Consider the following 16,805-nt stretch of genomic DNA (forward strand, 5'->3'; position numbering starts at 1 on the left):
TGGAAAGAATTCCAAGAGAAATTTTAACATACACTAGGGAAAGAAAATGCCTGTCTTCAGGGACTAAAAGGATACACAGGGAAAACAATCCCAGGAAAATGGACATCGCAGAAGTGAGGCAACCTGTTAGAGGTGATTTTTAAGCAACCAGTTTGTGGTCGGGAAGCCCCTCCTGCCCAGCAACTTGTATCCCAGTGCTTCCCTTCTAGAAAGGGGCCAATGAGGGGCAAAACTCTAACCAAACACATGACAGAGAACCGCCTGTCAGTTTTTTAGCGTATAACAACTTGTAGTTGAAATCATAGTGGTTTTGCAGTATGTAATAAGCTTTTTAAGCAGTCAGCATTTGGCTTGATAGTTCCTCCTGCTTTACAGGAGAAAAGCTTTAGTATGCAATTGAGAAATGATGCATCATCACAGAGACCAAGCAAGCGAGCTGATGTCTTGCAACAGTGGGTGGCAGGTGGGTTCCCTGACAGAGAATCACAGCTCTTTCTAGGAAAGGCACAGAGGGAGCAAACATGAACACAACCACTAATTTGAGTGGCGGCACACAGAAACAAGCATGCAGGTAATTCAGGATTCATTTTGTCTCCTGCTAGAGAATTTGAAAGGAAACCTGAGACACGGAAGCCACTACGTATAGTTTATTGTGCTATTCTTATATAGCGGTAAGCATCAGATAGTTTACCGTTAAAGTAAATGCAGATTCATCTGGCAAACTAACTAGATGAAAGCTAGAGACCAAACTGAATATTAGGTACCCATTACTGTTGAAAATCTTTCCAAAAGAAAAAGTTAGCTTTCTTTTTTTATTATTTTTTATTTTCCTTATTTTTTTTTCCCCACCCAAAGTGAAAAGTTCACCACCACTGCCAAGTGAAAGTCCAACCAAGGTCTCAGGTCTGACAGATGTCTGGAGGACAGCAAAGAGACCTTTTTCTGCTACTTAAGAACTTAGGAAAAGCTGGCAAACAACTGGCTGTGTTACTTACCACGCCAATCAGTAAGCAGAGGATTACCTGCAGAATTTACTACATTCTTAAAACCCACTGAACGAACATGTCCCCGCAGTGTCAAACCCCATAAACACACCTCTGGGGGCACTGAGGACATCCGTATCTTCACCTTTGTTATGCTTGATTAAAACTTGTTGCAAAAGTGATATTAAAAGAATAACGCTGTATTCGTACTAAAACCATACTGCTTTAAAGAGCGAGCCCCTCTTCTGTCCAGCAGCCGGGGCAGTGCTAGCTCTGCCCGCAGGAAGGCTGGGCACCACCACCGCCCACCCCAAGGCAGCCACCTTTCTCACCGCTTGGCCTCTCCCGGCCAAATTCTCTGCATTTCCAAAAGAAAACTTTAAGTGCCACAGATTATCGCATCTTCCAGGGGCCGCCTTTCTCTCCATTTTCTGCCTCAAAAGAATAAAACACCTCCTTTGAGGAAACCGCAGGGTGTTAGCGCTCTGAATGCTGACAGGATGACAGAGACTTCATACGCCAAACAGTCATGATCTTAGCTACAAAAACTGCTTTACGCTATCAGGCTATAGAGCCAAAATAATTCTGTTGGCTGAAAATAAGAGAGAAGATAAAATTATTTGTTCTACAAGGCTCCCGCTTTGTTGTTCTGCCTAGAAATGGAGCGGGGAGAAAAGGTGTTTAGAACCGCTATTAAATTCACGACTATTAAAAAGCTTTCATTAATTCTTGTGGTTTTCCAGCTGTAATCACAGCTAATTAGTAATAAGCTGTTTAAACTATTAAATATAATTACCTTGTTCTGGGGTGATATTTTCTTACAAAGCAATAAAAATTCTTTAATCTAAGTTTACCAAAATAGCCCAGTTGTACCTTTTGCAGGCCTGATCTGGCAAATGAGTTCAAATTTTAGTTTGATGTTTTTTCACCTCCAAACAGTATAAAGTGCATTCAATTTTAAACTCTCTAAGTGTCCAAGTGTCAAAGAGAAAAAGCTGCTACACTAAATGGAGTAAATATTAAACATGTCCACTCTTATCATATGCATCCATGGCCGCATTTTCACACCCAATGATAACTGGTTTCTTCTGATCCCAAAGGAAGTAACAAGTAATGTAAATATTGATGAAATGAGCTATAATATAGGTTTATGTGCTTAAATAACCAAGAAGAGAAAAACAGTAACAGTCCTCTCACACTGGCCAACAGGGGCATTCAGCTTGGGTTTGCACCCTGGTTGTGTTTTTATTAGAATGTCAAGTCAATGCAAAGAAGAGGCTCTGATTAGTAATTTTAAAAATTTTTGCTATTTAAAACCTCTGGTATTTATTAAAACCAGAAACGATACAAGAAATATAACACACTGAAAACTTCATCTCAGAAATAGCTAGGCCAAGTCCTTTGGGTAATAAGGAAATGGAGAAGTATCTCTGTTTCAACTGATCTCAGGCAAGTTTATTCAAAGCCAACATCTATCAGACAAGACAGATGTTTTACACTTCACGAAGATTTCTGCCTGTTGGTTTGATCACACGCGAGAGCACAAAGAGCAATCATACTACCTCAGTGAGAAAAATCAGAGACTCTTCGCAACTGGATCTACTATCAGATTTCGTAGTTGCTATTCCCTTAGGCTTTGGAAATTAAATATGTCTATAATATACACATATACGATTATTTCCATACATGTATGGAAATAATCAACAAAGTTTGAGCTGTAGTCAGAAGTGGTGATATATCTATCCATGCCTTTGGCTGGAATTGCAGGATAAGTTATATCACATAATGGAATTTTCCTACATTTGTGCCTGAAAAGTGCAGACTGATGCTTCAGAAAAGCTACAGGACTTTAACACAACATCAATTATTTTGCATAAGTAAATTAAGTGTTCCTGTGAAAATTTTCAGAATAAATGTAGTTTTGCATTACTGCACTCCTTGATTTGCTCATGAGTAAGACAGCAACAACACATAATGCGGAATTCATTTTCCTAGTCCTAAATTTGAGAAAGAATATAGTTAACGTGAGCATGCTTCTGCAGCAGCTTCTGTCACTATATTCCTTGGCATATATATTCCCTGTCACTATACTTCTTGGCATAACTGAGTCCTCAGCACCAGCTTGGTTTTCCAGACTGAAAAAAAAACCCAAAAACCAAACCCCACAGAGCTGCTCAACAAGTGCTCAGGACCATCTTGGTCATATTTTTCATAATTAATTTTTGCTTCAGAGCTTGCCCTGCTGAGGAGCAGCTGGGTAGCCTAGCCTGAACGTGACCATTCCCACTGAGAAGTCGTACAAAACGAACAGTCTCCTCATAGTGTAACTACATCCCCCCCTAATATTTATGATTGCCCCCATCATCATCTGTGCTTATGATGACACACAACAGTGGTAGCTATTACGGGAGACTTTTTCCTGGTCCTTGGAAAGACTTTTCAGGCAAACTGCTGGAGAGTTACTAACATTCAAGAGCTTTTTGCCAACAACCTTGCTGCCAAGCATATGGATTTTACCTTGCGTAACAGCAGTCGGTGGGCTACCACCCAGTATTTTCAGCCCAAGTAAGGTAGGCATGGTCAAAACGCCAAAACACCTCACCAGCAAGGTCAGAGGTGTTTCTGTGTGGAAGGTAGGGGTCTGAACTGTGGTGTTCAGGTATGAGCCTGGACTTCGACTACGCAACAGAGATACCCAAATGCCTCTTCCATTCCCGCTTTAGAGATTGAAAGGCTTAACAGGACTCTAAGATGCTCCGAGCTTATGACATTGACACAAGCACAAGTCATAGAATCACAGAATCATAGAATCGTTTAGGTTGGAAAAGACCTTTAAGATCATCAAGTCCAACCATTAACCTAACATTACCAAGTCCACACTAAACCAATTAACGGTAGACTAGACTAAACCATAGAATCATAGAATCATTTAGGTTGGAAAAGACCTTTAAGATCATCCAGTCCAACCATTAACCTACACTACCAAGTCTACTCTAAACCAATCAAGGGTAGACTAGACTAAACCATGTCCCAAAGTGCCACATCTACCCGTTTTTTGAACACTTCCAGGGATGGGGACTCCCCCACCTCTCTGGGCAGCCTGTTCCAATGCTTGACTACCCTTTCCGTGAAGAAGTTTTTCCTAATATCCAACCTAAACGTCCCCTGGCGCAGCTTGAGCCCATTTCCTCTCATCCTATCGCTAACTACTCAGGAGAAGAGAAGTCCCAAGCTTCAGCTGTAGCAGCACCTCCAGCGAGACACTGTCATGCTCTCTACCTGCCTTGTTAAGCTTTCTGCTGTCATAGCCGTGCTCCCACCTTCTTGCCCCTCTGCTAACTGCTGGCGTGGCTGCCTCCATCCACAGCAGTGCAGCAGAAGATCCTCATCCCTACTCTCTACAGCAATCTCTCTCACCAAAAAGTAATTTCTGCTAGAGTGCTCCCACTGCGGCTCTAGTTAAACCATGTATCGGCCGAATCCTAAGTGGTGCTCCCCTTCCCCCAGCCACCTTTCTGTCTCATCTTAGCTCGTGAGCTCTTCAAGGCACATCCTTTCTCAAATGTCTAGACAGTTCATAGCACCTTCTAAACACTCCACAAATTAACAGAAAGGTACTGGATCACTTCACCAAACAGAATGCTTCTAATTAATAGCAGAAGAGGTAACTAGAAACTTTCCCTTTTTTTTGTATTTTCACTGGCAGAATCCATATTATTAAATATTTATGTGACACATTGCCCAGAAATCCTATCAGAAACCAGTCCGACACGTGTTCAGCACTGTACAGCTAGATATGAAGACATGGTGTGAAATTCTGAACTCATTGAACTCTGTGGTAGAATTCATTTTCTGAGACTCCCATGTAAGTGTTTTGTTTTGTTTTTAAATGAGGTATCTAGAAAGAGATACTCTCCATCCATTCTTATAGGTTCAATCAAGCTTATAAAATACATACATTTTGTACTTCTCAGCAACATACTACCTCAATGTCTTCTGCATCTCAGACAGCTCTATGAGCAGTTTGCTGAAACAATACCAAAAGAAAATTAAACCCGAATCGTTAAAAGGACTGAAGCACTTTTAGGTCACCTAGTCCATTTAACAAGCAGCTGCTATTGCTCTGCCTGTGTTATTTTTAAAACATATTAAGGGACAGCACATTAACCAAGCAGACAGCAGCATAACAGCAGTACAGGAAAATAAGTGAATGTGGTCCAACACATCCCTCGCTCCCAGTGAAAGGCTCACTTGATCACTGAGCTGTTGGGTAACCAGCATGATCATTGTGCAATCAATAGTTGGGCCAGACCTTCTGGACCTGTCTCTCAGCAATGGTGCTCTCCGCAAGGCTCAGCCTCAGCAGCTGTTTGTCAGAGCAAGCTCCTCTTCCAGACTCACGTCTGCCCTTCACGGCCTCCTTTGGCACGCACTCCTCCAAATAATACTTGGCTAACTTGTGAGGAATACAACAACTTGGTCATAGGTGAAAATGAAAGATTAAAGCTATTCTAAAAAAAAAAATCTTACAACAAAACATACAAATCCATTTTTAAAAAGCATACCAACAACAAAGCCTATAACTGCGACTAGGACATGAACCACAGAGAAGTTGTCATGTTTGCTAGAATGTATTTTTCAATATATGAAAAGCTGTAAAAAAAAAAAAAAAGCCTTTAAAAAGATACCACATTTCATAGGTGCCTTGACTATCAAACTTATGTTGGCATTACTTAGCCAGCTACATTTGCATGTATTCATGCTGGTCACGACGGTCTGCACAGTCTGCAGAGAGTTCCTTTAAGGTCTCCAGCAGCAGCAAGGTTAAGGCGGCTGCAGAGGCTTCTCTGTCCCCGGAGATCACAGTTTCATGGAAGGCTGAGTATCACCACAGAAACCAACTACAAAAACAGTCTACGGGCTCCTGCCCCGTTACTCTGGTAAAGCAATTTGTACTACGTGAAAGGCAAGGGCACAAATGCTGAAAACTGATCAAAGTAAACACTGCTGTTAAAGTACCATTTTGTTTTGCTGACTTCAAGGCATCAAATCGCAGACTCTGTGTTTTGTTCTAAAGAGATGAAAGTCAAGTGCCAAGGACTTGTAAGGTTGAATTAACTATTCCAGTGTGAAGGCCTTTAGATAAATTCATAGCACATTTTCCAAAATGGCCATTACAAATTTGTGCTAATAAACCAGGACAAAATGTGCTGCGTTGTATTGAATTACACTGCCTAGGCTAGGACAGCTGTTCTCTAAAAGAGAAGAGAAAAATGAATTTTAACTCTCAGATCATACAAACACATTTTTTTACTTAAGATGAGACAAATCCATCACTTGTAACTCGTTACTCAGCTGCAAAGATTAAGTTAATGAGTACAAAGCATGCAAAATTTAGAACAGAAATTTGAAAAGTCATACCTAGCACTGCCCTCTATAAGTGTTTTCACTCTTTAATATAATCTTTATAGGACATAAATTATTCTGGTATTGCAACAGTCACATAAACTAATATGAAGAAACTTATCTTTACAGTTCATTACTGTATATTATCCAATATAAAGAGGTTTAGAATTTCTACTGAAATTCACTTGAAAAATGCAATGTTGATACATTGGCTCCAAAAGAATTCAGTCAAGGATTAATCCATGAATCCACCTCAAGTGGTGGGATCTAGTAATGCACCACTGTTCAAAAGTGTTTATGAATTGCTTTGGGAAGGATCTCCAGGCCAATTTTTTTTCTTTTTAAGATGCACGTAAAGAAAAAGTATATAGGCAGGGACTGTGAATTCAAAATGGAGCACTTTCGCCTCCCCGCCCCAACTCCAGCCTTGTATTTTTGCTAAACTCATTGAATATTGTCTTTCAGATTTGATACCAAGCCAGCTATAGTAGATTGCAACGTCCAGCTTTTGGGAGCCAACAGTTTCTGAGAGAGAGTTTGCTGATTTTTCCAAGAAACGCAAAATATGTTCACATGGTGTTACTGCTTGAAGGTTTTGCTCAAAGGGTTACATATTTGCACTCTTAAATCAAATGAGCATATAAGTAAGTTCCTATAAACAAGCGAGACCCCACCGCTTCCCTTCTGGGAAGGTTCTCCAACGCAGACTCTTTTATTTGTACAGGGCAAGCACCTATTTTTTTGAAAACTCACCCCAGCAATGAGACAGAAGATCTTCAGAACAGCATCAGAGAAATAAATATCCCCAGGAAAACTGCAATGCCATTAAAAACAAGCACTCATACCCACACACACAGCTACTTTTTCTCCTGCAGAACTCGAAGCCATGCCACCCTCACAGCCCTTGCCAGAGACACACCATGCTTTCTTCTCTCTGCCAGGCCAGCGCTAAAGGATGCTGCCGGGGCAGGGCCCTGCCCTTGCAGGACAGAGCAGCGGGGCTGCGATGCACGAGGCACGTGTTGGGAGGGAAAGCTCTTTTCTTTCTGTCACTCAGTCCTTAGGGAACAGGTCTGAGCACCTGGTAGCTGTGGTAGCATTTACCAGGTGTGTGGAGGACTGAAGTTTATTTCCAAGGCTCAGGTAACACTCTAAACTGATTCTAAAATCAACCTTTTGCTTATTTTATCGGAAATATATCGTTGCAAATGGATTGGCATTGCCTGGACCTTCTCATCCACACTCTACAGAGAGAATCAGATTAACCAAAACGCAGTTATAGCTCAACTGTGAAAATCATTGGAAAGATTCACCCTGGCATAATTCCACTGCAGCTACTGGCATTAAGCTAGAGACTGATGTGGTCCCTTACGTTACCGTACAAAAAAAGAATACTATTGCACAGTCTGCTGACCCTTATGGTCTGCCACCCAGACTGGAAAATTGGGCTCCATCAAAAAGCAGGCAAGAGAACAGAAAGGTTGATAAAGGACTACCCAACTATGATCTATGGCCGATTGCACGCTCTTCGTTAAGAAGTACTCTCAGAAACCTTTGACTGAAAAGTGTTTTTGAAATCTCCTTTTTTTTTTTTCTATTTGTCCTGCAACAGGGGCTAAAGGTCAGGGTGCGCTGGGCTAGACACAGACAGTTCCCTCCCCAAAGAGCTTACAAATCAAAACTTTCAAGTCCTGCACCACACATGCGTGCCAACAACCACTAACAAAGTATTTCGAAGCATGCATGATGTTCCCAGAAGGCCACTTTGACATGAAGACACATTATTAATGATCCAGAGGAGAAATGGCAGCCCCAATGTGTGTGTTGAAGGGGAGAACTGAGCAAAGCTCCCTTTGCCCTCCGTGAGGATGGAGCATCACCCTGCGTTTGGCACCTGCTACGCTCAGAGCAAAGCGGTGCACTCAGATGGACATACCGTCTTCAGTGAAGATCTAAGGTTTACCCTCAGAACCAGCTTGAAAACTGACCTGCCCATCCACTGACACAGTAGTTGTATCTGACCGCCTGATGAAAGAGAGTCCCTTAGAACAAAAGCCTAAGAGCTTGCAGCATATTCAAATATTATCTGTAGTTCTCCCTCCAGTCTAAGTTCTGGTACCTTTCTAGCCCTAAATATTAAATGACCAAGCTGAGGATCTGTGTAACAGGATGGAATTACAGCACGTTTAGATCTCCTCATACAGATTCGTAATTCAGCTGCTCCAGACAACAGACTAAAAAAGCAAATTACAAGTAAAATTTAGCACTATAACATTATCGAATACACCATGTGTAAGATGAGTACAGTATGGTACAGCGGCATGTTGCATGGCACTAAACATACCGCTCAGTACCTGGCGGCACTGTCATTTGCATCTGGTTCATAACTGATATTTTATTGCACCAGTGATACCTTCCCCTCAAAAGCATAAGACTAGGCAACCGTGCTGGTACGTTTTTACTGGAAATGTAGTGACTGAAGTGCCCGTTCCGAAAGCACCACAGCTCGCACAGCCTCAGAAAGTTCTGACACAAGGAGGTGTTACAAAATAGCGCTTCTAACTTCACGAAAATGTTGGACTATTTCTGCCCACAGCTCAGTCACATAATTTATCTTCAGACAAAAATGCAGCCAGTTAATTTCTAGTGTTCCAAAGTTGTTATTTTAAGCTGGAGCTGCCAAATGCGATCACATTATGTTAGATGTTAATCATTTATGCAAATACCTAGGTAATCAAAAAATGAGGACCAAAGCTATTCCTGCTACAAATACCTTGGCAAACGGGCAGGAGAGTTATCAAAGTCCTATTTGCACTAGTAAGTGGTATTACTTTCACAGTGCGAGAATAATAAAATGAAAAAACTTGAGGATTTATACAAGGAGAGCTGTTTTGGAACACAAACGGTAATAACTGCATTAGCTAAGTCATACTTGTGCTAGAGCTACTCTGGGACAATGACCTTAAAAGTATAACCCAAGAGTTTACTGATAAATTTTATGTAGAGATCATACACAGGTGTAAACTGCCTACTTTAGCTCATTTACCTGAATAATACAAGATCCAGGTTTCCCGGTGCATATATATTTCAACCTGGTTTTTTATGTCTTCAGTGTTATCTCATGCATTACATAGTCTGGAGAACTAGAGTTCTCCTGAACAATAAGATTTTTCAAAAACTTGTGGCTGCAGCAAAGAAAGCAGACAGTCTCTGCCCAAGCATTTCCACTCAGCTCTGCCAACCAAACCTAGTCTTCAGATGCTATCCCTGCTTTGGGCACCTGCAGAGCGAGGGCTGCCCACCACGACCAGCCCGGCGAGGCTCCGCGGTTCGTGCAATGGAAAGCCCCTGCCCAGCAGTGCAAGGCTGGGACCGCTTGCCCATTCCTCCTGTGACCCAAAGTAGACGTTCACGCTCCCAAAGATTAAGTGAAACCATTTGTGCCATCTGCCCTTCCACAAAGCAGTCGGGCTTCCCAGCACTCGAGACCTAAAACCACGCTGTTTCGCTCAGCTTTGCATAAATCAGTAGATGTCAATAACGTTCACATGCCGTATAATGAATCCTAAGGGGAAAGTCCTCCTTTTATACATTTTGTGGGAAAATTTCTTGTTGGCTTTAGATCTCTTTAAGGGCACAGGATCCACTCCTGCAAGCCACAAGTACAGCATCTTCTCTACTATTGGTAAGTGGCCTATTCACAAAACGGTATCACATCAGACTAACTATTACTTCAACAATTAAGGTAGAAAACTCACGTGAAAAGGAAACATTTTCCCAGACAATATTCCATTCTGCACTTACTTGTACATATGTTGCAGATCTAAGCTCTTCTTTGCAGCTGGGCTGCAAACTAAGTTTAATTTTATATTCCTCTTCCCTTCTCCCATCCCTAAACTATTACCAGACAGCTGTGTAACACAGTGCCCAATGCCCCGAAAAAAGAAAGGCGGGGCGGGAGGACCGCTACTATGTTGGAGGATATATGAGTACATACCAAAAAGCAGCTCCTGTCCTAGAGAAAATGCTTCTTAAGCTGACAGATAAAAGACAGATGACAAACTTCTGCCAGGACCATTTTCCTTAAATGCATTTGGGGCATTCTGGGCAAATCTACACAGGCTTTTCCAGGTAAACGCAAGTTTCCGCTGCCTGTATTTTCAGCACATTAGATAGGTGCTAGCCACCCAAACAAAAATTACATAGCTGCATTAATGTACCACTACAGTATCGATCCATCTGGCCTCTCTCCAGGTCTCGTTAGTCATAGCTCAGTATGATACCACCCGTGGGTTCAGCGATCAGCGTTAGCACTGCCTCGTCTCTGCCAGGCTCTGACGGTAGACACAGCCAGTTCACAGCTCATCTCAACTGCAGAACACCATGCAGATGTAACATAGCACATGGTGTCGTAAGAACATCATGGCAAAACTGGAATCTGAGCACAGAATTTCCAAATCTCAGGGTAAATCCTGAACAGATGAACACCCTACCTCCCACTGCTTCAAAAGCTGCAGGTGGGGAAGGGGAGAAGGCCAAGACAACAAGGCTCCACAAAGCAAGAAAAGATTACAAACATGAAATAGATGATGGAAAGACTGCAGGACAAAAGGTTATGCCACTTGAAAGCTCCCACATATAAACCAATTTTCTCCTCAAAGGTTTTGCAGCCAGACCACACATAGATCCAGATGACCGGAAAAAAGAAACATCATTCTACAGGTGTCTTTTAGAGAGGCACAGTCACATAGGGAAGTGTAAAATGTGGGGTTCACATTTTCATTAAACATGTAAAACTAAATTCTTACTTTCCAAGCCAGGGTAAAGAACAGCATGTGTGCATGAGTCATTAAAAAAGAAAAAAAAAGAAAACCTAAGCAGCAGCACCAGATTTAGGAAACAGCTTTGTATACTGTCAGTAAACCACCGGCCTGAGTAAGAGTTAGTGCAAGTGTGTCTGTAATACATATGCTCACAAATGATATTAGAAATTAAACACAAAGGAAACTGCTTTCAGAAGATTAAAAGTAACAGTAACCAACACATTGTCTCTCTACTCCCCCAGGGCAGGTCTTCATTCTTCCCAAATTTTTTCTATTTTCAAATTTCAAAAAAATAATCAGAACTTTTACTCTCTGTACAAACAAAACAGTATTTAGGGAGTATTTCAAAGAATGACTTATGATACTGACTACATGGAAAAAAAAACAGAAATACCAAACCCCTAAGGAATCAAATTTTTCATTTAATTAGTCCTACCCATATAAGTAGGACTACTCACATCTGTATACACTTGCAGAATCAAAGCCATGAAAACTGACAAAATCCTCCAGAGGACATTACTGAGGCTGTCACGTAAGTATTTTCTTGCACAACGATGCCATTCCATGCACTTCTTACCCGCACTGCCTTGCTGACTCTTGCTTGAAAACAGATTTACTGAAGAAAATACAGGCTTGCTTTCCAGCTAACAGCATAAGACCGAACTGCTGCTCCTTGCATGCAATATTTTTCCACATAGCTTCAGGTGCATCTTCAGTGTCCAATTTATCTCATAGCAAGTATCACTTGAAACCCAGTTAGTGGAGGAAAGAAGGCACGTGCCAATGGTCTGTTCTGAAAAGATACCTACAAAGCAAGTGCCACTGTGCTTCTCTGCAAAACTAATGCCATGGAGAGTCACATTTCCCAACAGGCCTCAAAACTTCACTTGCATATTTGCAGGCACTAGCAGATCGTGTCCGTGCAGAAGAAGTGAAGTCTCTGCTTCCTTGGGTGATAACACAAGAGTGAGCCAGACTTCAACCAGTCTTCAGGGTTAGAGAATGCCGGTTACGTCCGGAAAGGTGACAGATTTTAATACTTTTCCCTCTTTGATGAGATTTGGGTCATCACCAAATATTACCTCTCATTTAGAGACACGAACTACTGCCACCATCATGTTTGTCACATACGGCATGAGCTCCAATCATAATAAAAATATTTCTGTATTATAAATTGCCATGGCACTTGTTAGAGAGACACTACCAGCTATAAATTACCTATAATTCCTTCAAACTTCTTCAAGCAATTTAAGTTTCAGATGTTTGTACCTCACGGTGGTGCTATTTTCGCATCTTCCCCTTTAAATAACAAGCTTTACTACTGTAGAAGAACTCTGTTTACGTCTCACAGAGAAAATAAGGGACTCTTCTGGAGAAACACAAACTTGAGTATATGATAAGTGTTATCAAAAGCATGATCTACATTAAAACAAAAAAAATTTAAAAACATTTGCTCCTCTTCTCACATCTTGCCACTGCAAGGTTTTACTTTTTCAGCTGCTACAGGAGCATGGCTGGCAGGCACAGCAAGCGCCACACAATTTACATTGGACGTTTTCCCCGATGCTGGGAGGTTGTAGGAGAACAACTTCATTAACTGCAGCTTTCGATTCAAACAGACCCTCCAGGGAACGCCATAAACATGACCACTCCTGACAGGTGTTGCTCCAACATCTCTCAGACACACGTACGAGCCCAAAACTAGACTGGAACCTGCCCATCGAGTTTGCGATATAAAGGGACTCCTGGAAATGTCATCACTTCCTTAATTATCTTTTCTTGGGGAAAGTAACTATAGACAAAGCAGTAATTTATAAATACTCCAAGGCATGTCAGAGAGAAGCTTTGAGGGGGGAGCTGGAGACCAAGAATGTGAATCGGAGTTTATGATCAAAATCAAAACACACTCATCTGCCCGACAGAACGTGCAAGCGCATGTGCGCAGCGCGCTTACACACGCGTGAGACGGGGGGGAGGAAGAAGAGTCCATCTAGTAAAGACAGCAGCAGCCCTGTTTCTCTCTACAATCCTGCAAAACGTTTCAGCAAAACTGAAAAAAAAAAAAAAAAAAAAAAAAAAAAAGAGCGATCAGAAAAGTCGTTCTGACATTTTTTTCCTTTTGAACCCTTTAGCCTTCTGTGGCGGGCCTTGGCACGGCTTCAGACACCGTTCCACGCAGCGCTCTGAAACCAAGAGCGGGTCTCACTTTCTGCGCACAGCAAACAGCACCGTTTCTAAAAACGGAAAATACCGAGGGTTTGCACAGCGCTTTGCAAGCCATGAGAAGTCACTGCTGCCTCTGTAAGGGCAGACACGCATCCAGCCCTGCTCCTGCAGGACAGCGGGCTCTGCGCAAACAGGCTCCTCCGGCCGACACATGACTTCCTCTGGCAGTTCTGGTGGGCAGAACTTGAAACGATTGCCAAACCCAATGACCGGCAAATCCTGAGCTGGCTGAAAACAACCCACAAAGACTGCAGTCCAGAGCAAACAAGATGGAAAAGCCACGTTAAAAAAGGCTGGATTTTATGCAAGCGCAGATGCTTCAAAGTGCTAACAAAGAGAAGGGGGGGGGAAGAGGGTTGCGAGGGCTCTTTGAGAAGTGGAGGCTGGGGTGGCTGTTGGTTGGTTTGTTTTTTAAAGACATGGCAATGCAGCGTCCATCAATCAAGGCAATTCAGACATCAGTGTCATTTTTGTGTATTAGCTGCATGGGAGTTGCAGCTTTCAGCAGACATGGCACCATCCGAGAAAGACACTGAACAATCACAATTTCTGTGGAGCACGCTGTCGGCATCTTTAAGGCTTTATAAGGTCTACTGTGTGCTTCATTTCTGATGCAGTCCAGTGGTCCGGCAGCCTGGACAGGGCTTTTGGGCAGGGAGTAACAGCAGCCTGTGAAACCACCCTGGTGAACCAGTGGAGCTACCACGGGCTGTGGGCGAGCTTTGGAAAACACCCAGGATCGAGAGATACATACAATGAGGGACCGCTGCTTTCCAAGCAACAAATACAGGGTGTTCCTGGAGTACGTCTGCCACAGCGTCGCTCACAACTTGACTCTGAGACCTCACTGGCACGGAGCGCTGGTAGAAGCAGTAATTCATCTGGGCTTCCCGTGCTCAATCTTCTGATGTGGGCCCTTTCCCTCGCTCTTACAACTGGTGTGCAAAACGCCGTCAAAGAAGATTGTGATAAAAAGCAGCAGTCAGCCTTAAGCCTGACAGAGAGGTTTGCCGGTGGCCAAACTCATTTTCCACCGCTATTCTGCAGGTCCTGGTTGGACCGGTAACGTTGTCTCTGCATGACTTTGCGAGCCACAAATCAGCAAGGAACAAGCAGTAACAGGGTGAAAGTGATCCTGTTGATCTTGATGGGCTCAGCACAGCAGGAGAACTGGCCTCCACATATGAGGTTGAAGCCACAACAAAAATTGTGGAAAACTTGAGTATTACAAACCCACCCAGATCTAGAGAAGGTATCTTAAAATGTCCACAGTGGCCCACAAAAAGTACAAAAGTACTGCTTCTTGGTAACGTAGGACCAGGAAAGACTTACAGCCCCAGTGAAACCCTGACAGCTGGGGAAGCCTGCGTGAGCAAAGCATAGTGTATGTGTTACACCAAAACTGCAAAGTCAAACACCTTCCCAAACGGCAAAAGTCATTTCCCAAACTACTCCGGTTCGTCAATTCCCAATATTGAACTGGCTGGCTACAGGACTTCGGGTGTCAAATCCCACATGACAAAGCCGGTCTTTCCTGAAAGACGCCCTCTCATTGTTTGACTCATGAAGCTGGATGAGCTCAGCCCAGACTTTCACCAAACCTCTCCCACACTGTAGTCTTTGGGGTTTACCTTCTCACATTTGGAACGAGATCCTTTGCCACCAAGTTACCGCTCCTGTCATCTGAAGTCTCAACTTAAGACTTCTCCATCTCCACAAAGATTAAGCATCTCCACTACTTCCATCTCCTCTCCTTCATCCCCAGCCAGGCTGGGCAGCAACGTAGCCACCTGCACCGCTCCTCTCAAGCCATCTCACTCTAGGTAGTCCATGCCAGCCCTGCTCCAAAAACCCTGCACGTACTTGCAGTGCCACTTGTAAGTCTGCTGCCATAGTTAGATACCCACTACTGCTGCCAAGCATAGGCGTTCAGAAAGTGGAGAGGCAAAATCAGCCAAATACCCTTGCAGTGTTGAGAACCGGTCTGTACCTTGATGGAGGCACAGACAGGGTGCTTTGTTTTATCTTTGAAAGCTTCTTCTAGAGCAGCAACTATTTTTCTTCAAAACAAAGGCCGTTGGCCTACCAGAAGTACCAAACATACCCACATGCAGCAGCATAGGCTTCCCACCGTACCACAGTAAATGAGCAGAGGGCAAATGTAATGCAGCCTGGCAAACCAAGCAACATGTCCTTTATTTCCCAGCCTAAATTCTGCACCACATATTCTGGTCAGCTCACCAGAAACATCAAATTCGTACGGCCAAGTGATCTGGCAGCGCACAGATCCAATATTAATGGCAGAGAAGACTGCGGTCTTACTCAAAAGTTTAATCTCACAGAAGTAACAAACCCTTTATTCTTAAGCCTTTTATTTTTAAGTATGAGTTTAGGACCGCATAGGATAACAATCCAATTATTTTAATTTGGATTATTAAGCCCATGCTGCAGGGTGCTTCACAAATTCAAACCAGCCTGCCTTGTCAGTTTTAGAGCAGCTGGTCAAGCTGACACCGAGAGCTCAGCAGTAAAAACCACGGTGGAAAAAGCAGCTGACCTTATTTTCACTGTATCTGAGGTCCTGAAGTCTCAGAAAACAACCTACATGTACATTTGATTGGTACTAAATGGAAACTTTTTCTAACAAATGCACTTTTAGAAGAAGAAATAAACAAAATGGAAACAAACAAATGACTAGGTAACAAAAACCTCACTAATTCCAGCCGTCAAACAACAAACCTTGAATTCCCTTCTTGCCTGCTGTCAGCAGAAGACCTCCGGGCCCCCTCTGACCATGGCCCCGGTGCAGCAGGTCAGCGTGTTTAAACCGTGCCCAGAAAGTGGCCCCTTTATCACAGCTGAATCTCAAGGCTGTCCCCAGATCTCTGGATGCCTGAGCATGAAACAAAACATTTTCCCCTGGCGTAGCCTTGGGTGAGGCTGTTGTGGTGTTAAACTTCTGGGAACAGTTAAAATGAACACACCGGGAAATACAGTCAATACGTAGAAAAATAGGCAAAATGAACCAGGTTTTCATCACCCTCATTGTCCAGGTCTTTATAGTCCTAAAATACAAAACCATTGTGACACAGAAGAATTACCCCGAATTCAGGATGCACTGCGAAGATCAGGATGTAGAAATACATTATCAGGTGACTGTTTCAGAGTCTTTTCCTGTCCCATTTTTACAGCTTTGAGGTTCTCTTCAGAAAGTACTTAAATATTGGACTTCAATAATTTTGCCCATCGTTTTATGACTTTTAAGTAGGTCGGCTGAGGAACCCGAGATACATCACTAGTAAGTACCTGGCTATTGTAATTAGCCTGCTCCACAGGAACTAACAGGCATTTTAACATCAGGTTTGCT

At 42.8% G+C, this 16,805-nt stretch overlaps 1 protein-coding gene across 1 annotated transcript in view; it reads right to left on the bottom strand.

Annotated features, from left to right (window-relative positions):
* Positions 1–16,805, bottom strand: part of TGFBR3 (transforming growth factor beta receptor 3) — a 109,407-nt gene that overhangs the window by 50,469 nt on the left and 42,133 nt on the right. The gene's annotated exons all lie outside the window — the stretch shown is intronic.

Source organism: Pelecanus crispus, chromosome 5 (assembly GCF_030463565.1).
Source record: "Pelecanus crispus isolate bPelCri1 chromosome 5, bPelCri1.pri, whole genome shotgun sequence".
Taxonomy (NCBI): Eukaryota; Metazoa; Chordata; class Aves; order Pelecaniformes; family Pelecanidae; genus Pelecanus; species Pelecanus crispus.